This window comes from Triticum urartu, chromosome 3A, assembly GCF_056163025.1.
Source record: "Triticum urartu cultivar PI428250 chromosome 3A, HENAU_Tu73, whole genome shotgun sequence".
Classification (NCBI taxonomy): domain Eukaryota; kingdom Viridiplantae; phylum Streptophyta; class Magnoliopsida; order Poales; family Poaceae; genus Triticum; species Triticum urartu.
Window position 1 is genome coordinate 142,035,554 of NC_141875.1, and position 16,718 is coordinate 142,052,271.

Consider the following 16,718-nt stretch of genomic DNA (forward strand, 5'->3'; position numbering starts at 1 on the left):
AGGGTCGGGACCCGAGGACGTAGAGCAGAAAGGGGAGCAAAGGCGAGAGGGGAGGGACACGCGAGGACCTCGCCGGGCAACCTCACGCCTGCCGATGCACGGACCCGGCGACACACCAGAGAGCGACCCCTGATTCTCTAGATAAGTCACCACCCGGAAGCACCAGCTACCGTGGCACCATCCCCGCACCTAATGCAATCTTGTGTTAGCGACGCCGCTCTCCTTTCTCACCGAACGACGGCTGCTTGAGCGCCAAAGGGGACCTCCTGAGCATCGCGACTCAGGGGCTCTTACCGGACTCCGGGTCGCTCGCCTCCTGGCGTTGACCATGGCATCGCGACCTGGCATACCAGCGACGGCTGAAGCCGCCTTGGGACTGGGACCTGTCGATGCAGAGCACCAAGCCCTCGTGAGGTTCGAAAGGGGGAACTAAGCTAAGACGGAATGAGCAACTCGCACAATTCTACGACAAGGGTTATATTGACAAAATAGGATCACAGGCACCTTACAAGCCCCCACGGGACGCGTCTTTGATTCCTCGCAGGGAACTGATCCTAAAAGGACGCTACCTACACGCGCCCCTGCAAAAGACGCCATCATCAACAATGGGCCGTCAAGCACCGACGCCAACCCCATCCAGATCAGAGGCGGCGACGGCCTGACGAGCCTGCCCTGCTCCAGGAGCGGCGCCGGCTCGGGGGCTCGTAGCTGTCGTCGCTCGTCTCTGGAGTCGCGAAGAGCTCGCCGGAGTCACTAGAACCTCCGCCGCCTCTGCCGCCTGAGGAGCCGCCAAGGGAGCGGTCGGCAGGCCCAGTCCTCGCCGCAGCAGGGTCCCGGCCACCTCTCCCGGGGCAGCACTCCAGCCAGCGCCCGTTCGCATCGAAGACCTTGAAGAACATCACCGAAGCACCGTCGTACTCCAAGTGGATCGCGAAGGCGCCTCTTGTCCTGCAAACCCGGGCGACTTCGCTCCAGCCTCGAGTCATGAAGACCTCGCCCGGGGCAACGATCGCGACCTCTGCCTCGGTCGCGAGGGTGCTGCAACCGGCATGCTGCAGCCAAAGCTCTAGGAGTTCTCCCTGCGGGATGATGGAGGCGAAGAAGGGAGGAAGGAGAATCCAAGACTGAGGAGGCGTGGCAGCGTGGAACACGAACTCTCGGGAGGAGCCTCAGTGTGGACCCCAGGGGGGACGACCCACACCTTCGTGACCCATCGGCGGCGCCGCCTGTGGTGATCAGCATCAGCTCCTTCAGGGCCCTCGTTGTGGGCGTACAAACGAAGCGGGAACCCCGGCGGTGGCCGCTCGCACCAGGGCCTCAATACCACCTGATGGGCCCCCTCGTCCGGGCCGTGGAGGACGAGCCGTTTCTTCGGCGGGAGCGGGCCTGGTTCCTCTCGGGGAGCCTTTCCCTTCTCTGCCGTCGAGAACCGGCGGATCGGAGCCATCGCAGCAAGATGGAGCAAGGACCGGGAAGAAGGAGAAGCAAGAAGGGATGGACTGGAAGGGCGCGCGCCGTTCCGTACTTATGGCCGGCGAAGGCCAACCGCCGACCTCCACAATCACAGGTAATCATGACCCGCTTTGCATGCAGGGACTTGTCCAATCCGTGCAGTTGCCGAGGCGCCATGGGGAAGTGGAGACGCCCACGTCCAATCAACCGCCACGCGGCGCCCAAGACCGCAGGCTGTTAGGGCCCGCGGCGCTTTGCTCTTGCCCTTCCGCCTCCCTACACAGCCAAGTCCGGGCGCGCCCGGGGGCTACTATCGGCGTTCTGGGAACGAGGGTCCCCAGACTTGCCTGCCTGCGGCCTGCGGCGTGGCTCAAAGGGGGCCCAGCATGGCCCATCTTCATCAACACGGACCCAAGACCCTCGCGAGGGGCCAAGCCTCGCGGGGCGGACGACGCGGAACTTCCTCAGGCACGGCCTCACCAGGCTGGCTCGCGAGGAGGCGGAGAAACCAAGGCGGGGTACCTCACGAGGTGCCCATGACGCAAGCCATGATGACCAAGGGCGCCAGGCGGGTGCCAGCCCGCGCAGTGTCCTCCTTTCCCCTTTGGTGCAAAGGGGGCAAGCGCAGCCGCGGGGTACCGAGGCATCAGGCAAAGGTTGCCATTTCGGTGCAACAAGACCAAGACCAGGAGGACTGCAAGATGGAGGTCATCGTGGAGCCCAAGACGGCGTCACCACCAGAGCTTTGTGCAGGCGAGGACCAACTTTAGTCAGGATAAGTGTACCAGATGTTCCCCTTTAAAATGGCCAATTGTTGGCGCCCTTCCCGCTCAATATTTGGGAAGAGGCCCAGGGCCATTGCCTATAAATAGGACCAGCCACCCACAGAGAGATGAAGCATCGAGGAGGTTCAAGATCAGAGAGGTTAGAGATAAGAGAGGTTGGAGATTGAGTATCAAGGATCGAGGATCGGATCAAAATCAGAGAGAGAGAAGGGTGACTGAACTCCTCCCAACAGTTCATCGCCCCAGCCAAGAACAGACCCTCGCGAGGCTGTTCTTCCTTGTATTGTTCATCATCATCAGTCCAAGAGGCAATCCACCACGCCACACACTGGAGTAGGGTATTACACCATAACGGTGGCCCGAACCAGTATAAACCCTGTGTCTCTTGTGTTGTTCTTTCCATAGCTTAGATCTTAGCGAGGCGGAGGGGTGCAGGGTAGGTAGAAGGCGAAATCTCCGCGCGCACCCCAGTGTTCAAACCTCAAGGGTCTGCCGGAACCCGAAATCCGACAGCTTCCCTGGTGCCCTGACGGCAGGCCGATATCTTCCATAATCGGAAGCGCCGTCGTGCTCCCTTCAGCTTTTCTGCAAGCTCTCCAAAGCCTTCGGGTATGGAGACGGATGACCACAAGGCCTGGGCGACGCCTTGCATCACCTGCCGAACTGGTTCGTGCAACTGTGCGAGCTCGGGAAGAAGATCACCCGTTGAACCAGGTATCTCCTCGGCAGGACGACCTGTTAGCATACCTACAGACATAACTCTGTCAGCTAGCTTCCTCGCCGAACTCTTTTTCAAAGTTCGTTCAAGCACTTACTAAATATGCCGCGTCGAAGCCACCGATTCTCCTTAACAGAGTCTGACAGTTGGGCACGAACATCATTTAGTTCCACGCCCAGCTTGGTGTTGGCATCATGGAGATCATTCTTCTCCTGCCTCACCCTCGTAAGCATGCTCTCACCTGCCTTCAGCTGGCGTATGAGCTGTTGCTTATCCGGATTTACTCCAACGTCATCTGCAATTTTATCGTCAGATCGGCATATACGCCGCATTCTAATATAATACTTATCATTCGAAGGATATGTTACCAGAGGGGGTCTCTTTTGGCTCCCCTGCTGCGGCCAGTGCGGCCTGAAGTTGGGCTTTGCACTCTTCCAGCTCCTGGGACAGTTGAGTATTCTTTTCTATAAGAACCTGCATAACAAATGATCCTTAAATCAGTTATCCTAACTGTTTAAGGTCTCAGGGGCTACTGATATATATAATCATCAAATTTTCTCACCCGTGTGTCTTTTACATACTGCTTCGTGGCTCTGGCTAGACCATTTTTAGCGGCACGGAGGTGCACGTCTCCCGAGTTGAAGGCATCCAATGCCTCTTGGGAGAAACAAGCGTCACGAAGGACAGTCCGGCGACGCCTGTGGTTCATGGAACATTCCACCTCATAATGGGTGGCGGACATTTTATCCACATCCTCTGTCGGAGGAGCACCCGGCGCCCGCCTTGTATTCGTTCCTGCCTCTGAATCCGGCCTTGGAGCCTGGCTTGTGGAGGCGCGATTGGTAGCCTCTCCTGGTATAGTCCGGCGAGCGCTCTTTTTCCTGGAAAAAAGGCATGGGCGTTAATATGCCTCTGAAAATAATATCTTGTAATAAAGACGGTGCGCCGTACCGCTACGCCGGTGTCTCAATCCGGACTGCGGATCTTTTCAGCCTGCCTGGCCTCGCGGCCCCTTGATGGCTAGTTACCACAGGCTCGGCCTTCTGCCCCGAGGACCTGCCCTACAAGACATGGCTGTTATACGACAATCAAAAAAGCACAAGGACGAATCCCTTTTTAAATGCTGGGACTTCGGTCTCAGTCACCTATGAGGCTGGAACTAGCCCGGGGTAATCGGCCGTAATGGCCACCAAGGCGTTGTCATTACTCCATTGGTAAAATACCCCATCGATCAGCTCCACAGATATTTCCGGATCCTCCTGGGAGGCCGGGTCAAGGGACCGTCCAGGGTCCTCGGGTTGTGGAGGAGGGCTATTTATCTCCTTTACTGCCTGGCGCAGCTCCTGTGATGAAATCGCTAGAATGAATACTTAACTACGGGAGTACGAAATGGATGGGTGATAAAAAGTCTCCGCTTACCCAGCTCGGAGGATTTTACATAGAAAATCTGCCCTGCGGGTTGACACGAAGGAATTCCTCCTCTTCTCCCTTATATAAAGTGGATAAGATCTTTATTAGATCGGCAGCTGATCCCGACCCTTTGCGGCCGTGGCGGGTGGCGTCATCCTCCCTATTGAAATCCCACATGGGTTGGTCTCTATACTGAAGCAGCTGCACCCCCCGCATGATGCATGTGGCCATAACCTCGATCATGGTCAATCCGGATCGAGCTAAAAAACTTATCCGGCTCATCAGGTAAAGAATGTCCCTGTCATCTTCCTCCAGGGAGCTCCGTGGACGCCAGCTTCGGCGCTTCTTTAAAGGGGCGTTGTCGAACTCCGGAAGGCCGATCCGAATAGGGTCTGGGAGGGGGACATCTTCTATACAAATCCATTCTGAAGGCCAGTCTTCGGATGTCTTCTTCGGGTGCCCGGACAGGTATCCGGTCCCGGCAATACGCCACACTTCGGCTCCGCCCACTTGATATATTGATCCCTTCTTAGAATGGGGCACAAGGCAGAACAGCTTCTTCCACAGAGCGAAATGAGCCTCACAGCCCAAAAACAACTCGCAAAGGGCTACGAATCCCGCGATATGCAGCAGGGAGGCAGGCGTAAGGTTGTGCAACTGGAGGCCGTAGAACTCTAGAAGCCCCCGGAGAAACGGATGAATTGGGAATCCAAGCCCTCTTACCAAATAAGGGACAAGGCATACCCGCTATCCCTTGGAGGGATTGGGACGGCTATCCGCTTGCTCTCTGCCATTGTAGGTGGCAAGCCCGGCTCGAACCAGGACCAGGTACGCTGGGGGAAGAAATCCCTTGGACTGAAGCATCACCAATTTGCTGTGCGGGATGGAACATCTCTCCCAATCTCCCGGCTTGGAGCTAGGGGTGCGAGAGGAGGAGTTGCGTCGACCGGCCATGATGGAATGGATCTCTGTCGGGTGCGCTCCGATGAAGGCTCGCCAAGGGGGGATGGTGTGATTTGGATCTGAATCCTCGTCTTTTTAAATAGGCGGCTCATTCACACAGCTAGGGGGGTAAATATGAAAACACCCTGGCTCTTCACATTCGCTCAACATGTGGAAAGTGGCCAGTATTGGGCGTGGAAGCCGAGGAGTACAAACATTCACAAGAAACCAGACATTATTTTGACAGGTACACAGAATTTGGAGAGGAACCCGCCTTGCAACGCCGAAGACAATACTGCGCGCCGGACTCATCGTCATTGAAGCCTGGTTTGGGGGATACTGAGGGAGTCCTGGATTAGGGGGTCTCCGGACAGCCGGACTATCTCCATTGGCCGGACTATTAGACTATGAAGATACAAGATTGAAGACTTCGTCTTGTGTCCGGATGGGACTCTACTTGGCATGGAAGGCAAGCTAGAAAATACGTATATGGATATCTCCTCCTTTGTAACCAAACTTGTGTAACCCTAACCCTCTCCAGTGTCTATATAAACTGAAGGGTTTTAGTCCGTAGGACAACAATCACAACATAAAATCATACCATAGGCTAGCTTCTAGGGTTTAGCCTCTCTGATCTCGTGGTAGATCTACTCTTGTACTACCCATATCATCAATATTAATCAAGCAGGACGTAGGGTTTTACCTCCATCAAGAGGGCCCGAACCTGGGTAAAACTTCGTGTCCCCTGCCTCCTGTTACCATCCGGCCTAGACGCACAGTTCGGAACCCCCTACCCGAGATCCGCCGGTTTTGACACCGACAGGGGCTGCCCCCTTTCCTTCTCTCCCTCTCCCTCTTCCTTATTCTCCTACTCCAACTTGGGAAGGGGGAAACCTACTCCTACTAGGAGTAGGAATCCCCCCTTGGGGCACGCCATAGGAGGCCGTCCCTCCCCTCCTCCACTCCTTTATATACGGGGGAGGGGGCACCCCATAGACACACAAGTTGATCTCTTAGCCGTGTGCGGTGCCCCCCTCCACAGATTTCCACCTCGGTCATATTGTCGTAGTGCTTAGGCGAAGCCCTGCGTCGGTAACTTCATCATCACCGTTAACACGCCGTCGTGCTAACGAAACTGTCCCTCGGCCTCAGCTGGATCTAGAGTTCGAGGGACATCACTGAGCTAAACATGTGCAGATCGCGGAGGTGTCGTGCATTCGGTACTTGATCGGTTGGATCGCGAAGACGTTTGACTACATCAACCGTGTTACTTCACACTTCTGCTTTTGGTCAATGAGGGTACGTAGACACACTCTCCCCTCTCGTTGCTATGCATCCCTAGATAGATCTTGCTTGATCGCAGAATTTTTTTTGAAATACTGCGTTCACCAACAGTGGCATCCGAGCCAGGTCTATTCGTAGATGTTATATGCATGAGTAGAACACAAAGGAGTTGTGGGCGTGGGTATATACATATTGCTTGCCGTCACTAGTTGTTTCTTGATTCGGTGGTTGTCGGTGTCAAAACGGCGGATCTCGGGTAGGGGGTCTCGAACTGTGCGTCTAAGGTCGATGGTAACAGGAGACAAGGGACATGATGTTTACCCAGGTTCGGGCCCTCTCTATGGAGGTAATACCCTACGTCCTTCTTGATTGATATTGATGAATATTAATATTACAAGAGTTGATCTACCTCGAGATCGTAATGGCTAAACCCTAGAGGTCTAGCTGGTATGGCTATGATAATGAATCTCCCCTATCCGAACTAAGTCCTCCAGTTTATATAGACATCGGAAGGATCTAGGGTTACCCAAGGTTGGTTACAAAGAAAGGAATGTACATATTTGGTCGCCAATCTTGCCTTCCACGCCAAGGAGAGTCCTATCCATACACGGGTGCAGTCTTCGGTCTTCGTATCTTCACATCCCATTAGTCCGGCCCATGGCCAACATGCCGGACGCCTGAGGACCCCTTAGTCCAGGACTCCCTCAGTAGCCCCCGAACCAGTCTTCAATGACCAGGTGTTCGGCACATAGATTATCTTCGACATTGCAAGGCGGGTTCCTCCATCGATGACTTTTGAGTAGTGTGTTCGGCTTTTCATTTAATGTTGTACTCCTCGGCTTCTGTGCATCAACAACTTCAGTTTCTACGTGTCGGGCGAATGCAAGAGGTCAGGGTATTTTTACATACACCACCCTGACCGTATCACAAAGGTGCCTTGTCGGTGTCAAAACCGGCGAATCTCGGGTAGGGGGTCCTGAACTGTGCATCTAGGATCGATGGTAGCAGGAGGCGGGGGACATAATGTTTAGCCAGGTTCGGGCCCTCTTTATGGAGGTAAAACCCTACGTCCTGCTTGATTGATATTGATGAATATGAGTGTTAGAAGAGTGGATCTACCACGAGATCATAATGGCTAAACCCTATAAGTCTAGCTTATGTGGGTATGGTAATGAGTATATATGATGTCCTTTTCGTACTACCCCCTTCGGTTCATATAGACACCAAGGGGATCTAGGGTTTACATGGAGTCGGTTACATAACAAGGAATCTTCGGTCGCCAAGCTTGCCTTCCACGCCAAGTAGAGTCCAATCCGGACACAGTGCAGTCTTCGACCTTCATGTGTTCACAACCCATCAGTCCAGCCCATGGATAACAGGCCGGACGCTCGAGGACCCCTTAGTCCAGGACTCCCTCAGTAGCCCTGAACCAGCCTTCAATAATGAGGTGCTCGGCACACATACTGTCTTTGGCATTGCAAGGCGGGTTATCCCAAGTATGTATTCGGCCATTGATCCAATGTTGCCTCCTTGGCTTCCACACGTTGAATAGTCTTTGTCCTCCACGTGTTGAGTGAATGTGGAAAGTTAGGGTATTTTTGCGAATAACACCCCCTTCATGCGAGGAAGAGCACCTTTTATAGAAATTGGACCCCAGATCCATTTAGCGCTACGTAGAAGAAATCCCCAGAGACTGCTTTAGGAGAAACCATTCTTTCATGGCTAATGCTCCCAGCTCCTTTGCTCGTCCCAGCCTAGAGAAAGGCGAGTGGGAGAGGTGTTCCTTGTCTCATAGCCGTTTGACGAAGTTGCAAACGCAGGGGTTCCTTCCCCATGCAGATCTAGTCCCTGTTTGATCGGGGCTAGCTTCCTTCAATGAGGGGACTCAGACAGAGGACTTCCCCAATCCGTCCGGGGGGAGCGAGTGTGTTTTGTCCCCTACCTGCTAAGAGGCGTCGGATTTCCAATCCATCCGTTCCTCCAAGGGCTTCTGGAATATTACGGCCTCCAGCTGCACAACTTCACTCCGCCTCAATTCTGCACATTGCGGGTTACGTCGCTTTATGTGAAATTTTCCTGGGCGTCGAGGCACACTTCGAGTTGTGGAGGAAGCTGTTTTGTCTCGTCCCGCGCAATCACGAAGGGTCAATATTTGAAATGGGCGGAGCCGAAGTGTGGCGCGTCGCCGATACCGGATATCCATCCAACACACCAAGGAAGGTACCTAATGAATGGCCCTCCGGATGGTTTTATATAGAGGACGTTGCGCTTCTTGACCCGATTCGAAAGGGTCTTCCCGAGTTTGCTCGTGTCCCGCTGAAGAAACGCCATAGTTGGTGTCGCCGGAGTCTTGAAGAGGAAGACGGCGCAGAGGTTCGTCAGCTGATGAGTAGGATAAGAGAGCTCACTCTGTCCAGACTCACAGTAATCGAGGTTATGGCGATTTCCATAGTGCGAGGGGTTCAACCGCTCCAATACGGAGGGCTTCCCATGTGGCACTATAATGGGGAGGACGACACTTCTCGCTGCGGGCGGAAAGGTCCGGATACCCCTGTCGCTTTGGCTAAGATATTAGCCGAACTGTTCAAAGGGGAGGAAAAGGAATGTATCCGCATCAAATCTAGAGACGGGTACTCTATGTATAACCCTCCCAGCTGGGTAAGGCCCGACCCCTCCATTTTTTACTTCTTCCATCTCCAAATTGCTTTTGATAAACTTCTAGCTTGTTTGCTTATGACAGCACTGGCGAAAGGTCACCGAGGGATTTTATAGTCCCGTCCCACAACCAGAGGACCACAACCGGGAGCTAGATCCCGGGTTCGAAGAGGACACGGATATATTTGTGGTGCTTGCGGAGGGAGTGTTCTACCAAACCAGCTACGACAGCACAGAAGTGGCCATTACCACAGACTATTCAGGCCCTCTTCTTGCTTCTCAAGTAAATAATTAAGAAATCGCCTTCTCTAAAAGAGTGCTCTTACTCCGTCTCACCCATCGCACCGTATCGTGCTTCACAGGGGAAACGTTCGGCGGCTTCGAAGAGATCGGCTCCCGTGCCAGACAATCCTTCCAAGAGGAAAGCAAATGAAGACACGGCCGCGCCTTCATCGAAAAGGTATGAATTCGCCAACCTGCCCCTGAGCAGTCACGTCCAACCGTGACCTTCCCGTTTTCCATTTGCCAGGAGGAAGGTGCGCCGAACTGTATCCGGGGGTCCGAGCGGTCGTACTTCCCACAGCCAGGATTCAAATCCCGCTGTGAAGATGGGGGCTAATGCAGGGGTGACGCCGGACTGTCCTCCGGCCTAGGATTCGGACGATGTATCGGTCACCAACTCGGAAGTGGAGAGTGCTATGAATCATCGGCACCGCCGGGCCATTTTACAAGATCCGGGCTTTTTGGAAGAGTCATTTAACACCTTCGCAGCCGATGCGTACATCCATGCTGCTCGAGATGGGATTAGCAGGGCCATAAAGCAACATCTAAAAGATGTGCAGGTAAATTCGCTTTGTCTGACTACGACAACCATATGCCAGTAGCCCCCGAGACTTAAAGGAGTCGAATCAACTGATTTAAGGATGAATGTACAACTAGGTTCTTACAGAGAAGAACACCCAGCTGGCTCAGGAACTAGGAAAGTGTCACCATCAGCTGCTTGCTGCTAACGCCGAACTGGAGAAATACAAGGCATCTCCAGGTAATATTTTCATCCATTGAAAATTCATAAGGCTACACCGATAGTGTGAATCTGGGTTCTAATTTTTGTGTTGGGTCGTTTAGACCAAGTACAAGAGCAGCTGGACGCCGCTCGAAGCAAAGAACACGGAGCCAAAAAACTGCAGCAGCGGGCGAGCGTGTATTGACAAAGGTCGTTGAAGAGAAAAAGAAACTCCAGGATTCGAACATCAACCTAGGCGAAGAACTGAAAGATGTGCGAGCGCAGCTAGCCGACTCTGTGAAGGAGAACAAGAAGCTCCGAGGCGGCATATTCAGTATGTGGCCGCTTTTATCTTATAACAGTTTGGCGGTAGTGGTAGCTGATATAGTTGTAATTGCAGGTTTGTTGACGAACCGCCCCGAAGAGGAAGTTTCCGGATCATCAAATGATCTTCTGCAAGAGCTGTCGCAGTTGCACGAGCAAGCTCGGCGGGCTATGCGGAGTGTAGCCAAGGCTTTATGGCCATCCGACTCCCCTCCAGGAAGCATGGAGAAGCTGGTAGAGCTGTTCAAGGGAGCGTGGCGGCGTATCCGGCTGTGGAAGATATCTGCCTGCCGAGAGGGTGCGTGAGAGGCCTGGGCCATGGTGAAGACGCGCTATAACAAGCTGGATCCTAATCACATGGCTCGTGTCGGGCCGGTAGGGCCGAATGGGTAAGAAATTCCTGTTAGTATAGTATATGACCAAGTAGAGGTGGCCGCCAAATATTCTCAACAGGATTGTAAGTTAGACTGCCTGTTGGAAGGTCTAGATGAAGAGGTGCTCGAGTCCAAGTGACTATGTACTTTTCCTCATCTAGCTGAATTGTATATCATTTTTCATGGCAGACCTTTTCGTTTCAACCTCCGGACTCTAAGGTGCGGAGTGTTTCCGAATACCGTCACGGCCGAATAGGCCGGGGTATGCTTGGAAAACTAGGCGTAGGGGTCATAGTTGCTTGAACAAACAAGTTGTATCCGACTAGCTATGTTATATTACAGGGATATCGTAAGAAACATCTTCCAGAGAGAATAGTTCCGTTAATGGTTCCTTTCCCTGGGTGTGCATGCATTTAATGTACATGTCGGAATTGTGATGCGAGCACCACAGTTTGTATAACTTCTGGGGGTGCACAATGGAGTGAGTTTAGAAAACATCTTTAATTCACCGACCGAATATTCCCTTAAGAATTCTAGCTTTTGGCTTCACCCAGACTGAGGTACACATCCGGATGACCCGGCAGTAACAATCGCAGAGGTGCTCCCTTTATGCCCTAGCCGAACTAACGGGAACATAGGGCATAAGCACAGGAGCCAGGCAACCCAGCTTGGCCAAAACTTAAGTCATATTGATGCATATAGTGGCGAAGAAAAGGTACATATGGAAAAACTCATATGTGAGGAGCTTGATGCTCAAGGAGTGACAAGAACTTCTGTCCGAGAAGCCCCCAGGTACAAGTGGCATACATATTTAAAGATGTACCTACCGATGGTGTGCGGTCAAGCCGTACTTAAAGCTTTTAAAGCGAGAAAAATAAAGTAATCGGAAAAGAGAGAAAAAATAATGGAAACTACAGGGGAGGAGGAGACGAACAATGAGTTTAGCACTAGGCGTAGAATCTCCAGAGTCTGGCCGCGTTCTAGGGGTTTGGCTCGAGGCGATTGTCTGATGCATCGCGAAGACGGTACGCTCCTCCGATGAGAACTTCGTCAATTATGAAGGGACCCTCCCATTTGGGCTTGAGTTTGTCCTATTTCTTCTCCGGGAGGCGTAGAACGAGTTCGCCGACGTTATAAGTCTTGTCCCGTACTTCTCTGCTTTGATATCTTTGAGCCTGATGTTGGTAAACTGTTGAACGAGCTTTTGCGACATCGCATTCCTCCTCCAGGGCATCTGGGCTGTCTTGCCGATCAAGCTCGGCTTCTCTCTCTTCGTACATACGCACTCTAGGTGAGTCGTGAATAATATCGCAGGGCAATACGTCCTCTGCACCATACACCATGAAGAAAGGTGTGTATCCGGTAGTACAGTTGGGCGTGGTCCGCAGCCCCTGGAGTACGGAGTCAAGCTCCTCAACCCAGTGTTTGTCCGAGTCTTTCAAAGACCGCACTAGTCTGGGCTTGATGCCACTAATAATAAGACCGTTGGCGCGTTCTACTTGACCATTGGTTTGTGGGTGGTAGACGGAGGCGTAATCGAGTTTGATACCCAGAGTAGTACACCAGGTTTTTACCTCATCGACTGTTAAATTGGAGCCGTTGTCAGTGATGATGATGTGTGGGACACCATAACGGTGCACAACATCGGATATGAAGTCTATCATCGGGCCGGACCTAGCCGTTTTGAGTGGTTTAGCCTCTATTCAATTAGTGAATTTGCCCACCATAACCAGCAGATATTTTTTCTTAGGGACAATCGCATTTTTGCCCCTAGTTGGTTCCTACCCACGGGGTTTGCCCTTACTTTTCGAGCTTGCTCAGTTTTTCCCTTACTTTTTCCGCCGAGGTCCCTCGAATGCCCTTTGACCGTTTGACCAAGACTTTGAAAATTCATAACTAATTCATATGAACTCAGAAAAATGCAAATAAGATATCAAAATGTTTAGATAAACATTACCTTTATGTGCATATCATTTGCATTCAAGACAAAAGCACCCTTTAAACTACCTGAGGTCATTAATGTTATTAATATTATTAAAAATAAAAAAGGTACAAACAATTTTTTTTTCATGAATAAAAATTACATGCAAATGTAGGTGTTGTTTTCTGAACATCCTGATATCTTATTTGCATTTTTCAGAGTTCGTATCAATTTGTTATGAAGTTTCCAAATAATGGTCAAAGTCGTTAGAACATTCATAACAAGATGATACGAACTCCGAAAAATGCAAATAAGATATCTGGATGTTCAGAAAACATCACCTACATTTGCATGTAATTTTTATTCATGAAAAATTATGGTTTATACATTTTTATTTATAATAATGTTAATAACATTAATTACCTCAGGTAGTTTAAAGGGTGCTTTTGTCCCGAACGTAAATGATATGCACATAAAGGTAGTGTTTATCTGAACATTTTGATATCTTATTTGCATTTTTCTGAGTTCATATGAATTAGTTATGAATTTTCAAAGTTTTGGTCAAACGGTCAACGGGCATTCGAGGGACCACGGCGGAAAAAGTAAGCGCAAAACTGAGCAAGCTCGAAAAGTAAGGGAAAAACCCGTGGGTAGGAACCAACTAGGGGTAAAAATGCAATTGTCCCTTTTTCTTATGGCTTCCCCCTTTAAGGAGTCCAACCATGTCGAGTCCCCAAACCGCGAAAGGCCAAGTGATGTGGATTGTTTGTAGGGAAGTGAGGGGTTGATTGGCAAAGAGTTGGCATTTGATGCAATGTTGGACAAGGTCCTGTGCATCCGCTCGGGCCGTCGGCCAATAAAACCCTGTACGGAAGGCCTTTCTAACAAGGGCCCGAGCTGCGGCGTGGTGACCGCCGAGTCCGTCATGAATTTCAGCCAAGAGCTGCCACCCCTCTTCCTCGGATATACATCGTTGAAGGACTCTGGTGGCGCTTTTCTTGTAGAGTTCTCCATCATGAACCTTGTAGGCCTTCGAACGCCGGACAATGCAGCCGGCCTCATTCTGGTCCTCAGGAAGCTCCTTCTTATTAAGGTAGGACAGGAAGGGTTCAGTCCATGGGGCAATGACTGCCATGATGAGATGCGCCGATGGTGTTATGTCGATGTTTCCAGGATCTGGGTTATGTTTGGGTCCGGACTAGTGTTGCCGTTTTCCCCATGCCACACCACGGATGGCTTGAAGAGCCTTTCCAGGAAGGTATTAGGTGGGACAGGGTCGCGCTTAGCGCCAATGCGAGCAAGAACAGCGGTCGCTTGATTACTTTCTCGAGCCACGTGATGGAACTCGAGCCCCTCGAACCGGGCCAACATTTTTATGACCGCGTTGCGATACGCTTCCATCTTTGGATCTTTAGCATGAAAATCTCCATTTATTTGAGATATTGCAAGGTTTGAGTCCCCGCGCACTTCTAGGCGTTGTATGCCCATGGAGACAGCCATCCAGAGACCATGCAATAAGGCCTCATATTCGGCTGCATTATTGGAGTCTGTGGATAGTATTTGTAGAACATACTGGACGATGTCTCCGGTGGGGGACTTTAAAACGACACCCGCTCCTAACCCTGCCAGCATTTCGGAGCCGTCGAAGTGCATGACCCAATTGGAGTATGTGTCGTACTCTCTAGGGAGTTCGGCCTCTGTCCATTCGGTGATGAAGTCGGCCGGAACTTGGGATTTGATAGGTCGACGTGGTTTGTATGTGATGTCGAATGGCAAGAGTTCAACGGCCCATTTGGCGATCCGGCCCGTAGCATCGCAGTTGTTTATAATGTCGTTGAGTGGTACTTCGGATGCCACCATGATCGAACACTCATGGAAGTAGTGACGGAGCTTTCGGGATGCCATGAAGACCGTGTATGCTATTTTTTGATAATGAGGGTACCGGGATTTGCATGGTGTAAGGACAGTAGAGACGTAGTATACTGTCTTCTGAAGCGGGAATTTATGACCGTCCTATTCTCGTTCAACGACGAGTACGGCGCTCACCACCTGATGTGTTGCCGATATGTATAATAACATCAGTTCACCGGCATTTGGTGCGGCCAGGATTGGATTGCTCGCAAGAAGGGTTTTTATTTCTTCCAGTCCGACTGTTGCCGTGTCCGTCCATTCAAAGTGGTCGGTTCGTCGTAGAAGGCGATAGAGTGGCAGTGCCTTTTCTCCTAATCTGGAGATAAAGCGGCTTAGAGCTACCACGCAACCTGCAAGTTTTTGAACTTGTTTAAGGTATGTTGGCTTAGCCAATTGTGACAAAGCGCAGATTTTGGCTGGGTTTGCTTCGATTCCCCTATTGGAGACGATGAAGCCCAGCAGTTTTCCAGCGGGGACGCCGAAGACCCACTTTTCCGGGTTGAGCTTGATGTCATACGCCCTGAGGTTGTTGAAGGTAAGACGTAAGTCATCTATTAGTGTTTCCACATGCTTGGTTTTGATGAAGACGTCATCAACATAAGCTTCTACTGTTTTGCCAATCTGTTTCTCCAGGCATGTTTGAATCATGTGTTGATATGTGGCGCCGGCGTTCTTGAGCCCAAAGGTCATGGTATTGAAGCAGAATGGCCCGTACGGGGTAATGAATGCTATTGCAGCTTGATCAGATTCTTTCATTTTGATTTGATGGTATCTGGAGTATGCATCAAGGAAACAAAGTGAGTCGTGTCCTGCGGTGGCGTTAATGATTTGATCAGTGCGGGGGAGGGGGAAGGGATCCTTAGGGAAGGCTTTGTTGAGGTCTTTGAAATCGACGCACATGCGCCAGGATTTGTCCTTCTTTGGTATCATCAACAGGTTTGCCAGCCAGTCCGGATGTTTGATTTCTCGAATGAATTCAGCCTCGATGAGTTTGGCCAGCTCCTCCCCATGGCTTGTCGCTTGGGTTTGGAAAAGGGCCGCAGTGTTTGCTTAACCGGTTTAAACCCTTTTTAGTATATTGAGGCTATGTTCGACCAGCTTGCGTGGGATCCCTGGCATGTCCGAAGGGTGCCAGGCAAATATGTCCCAGTTTTTGCGTAGGAATTCTCGTAGTGCGGCATCAACTGTTGGGTTCAGTTGAGCTCCGATGGATGTTGTCTTCTTGGGGTCCGTTGGGTGGACCTGGAATTTGACTATTTCGTCTGCCGTTTTGAAAGAGGTGGATTTGGGGCGTTTGTCGAGGATCACATCGTCCCTGTCCACTGTGGAGCGTAGTGTGGTTAATTCTTCGGCCGTGAGGGCTTCGGATAGTGCTTCCAGGGCTAAGGATGCGGTTTTGTTTTCAGCACGGAGTGCTATGTCCGGATCACCGACGAGAGTGATTATACCGTTTGGTCCGGGCATTTTGAGCTTCATATATCCGTAGTGAGGTATAGCTTGGAAGCATGTAAAAGCATCCCGCCCCAACAGGGCGTGATATCTGCTGCTGAAAGGGGCCACCTAGAAGGTTATTTCTTTGGACCGATAGTTCTCCGGTGATCCGAATACCACGTCAAGTGTGATTTTGCCCGCGCACCGCGCCTCCCGACTAGGAATAATTCTCGGAAGGTTGTGTTACTTTGTTTGATGTGACTCCTATCTATTTCCATTTTATGGAGTGTGTCCTCATAAGTGAGATTTAGTCCGCTGCCGCCGTCCATGAGGACCTTGGTGAGTCGGAACCCATCCATGATGGGGCCGAGGACTAACGCGGCTGGTGCTCGTGTTGTTCTGTACTTTGGTTCTTCACCGGCGTTGAATGTTATAGCCGTGTCGTTCCATGGGTTTATTACAACAATTTGGAAGACTTCATTGAGCTCGCGAAGTGCCCTTTTGTGCT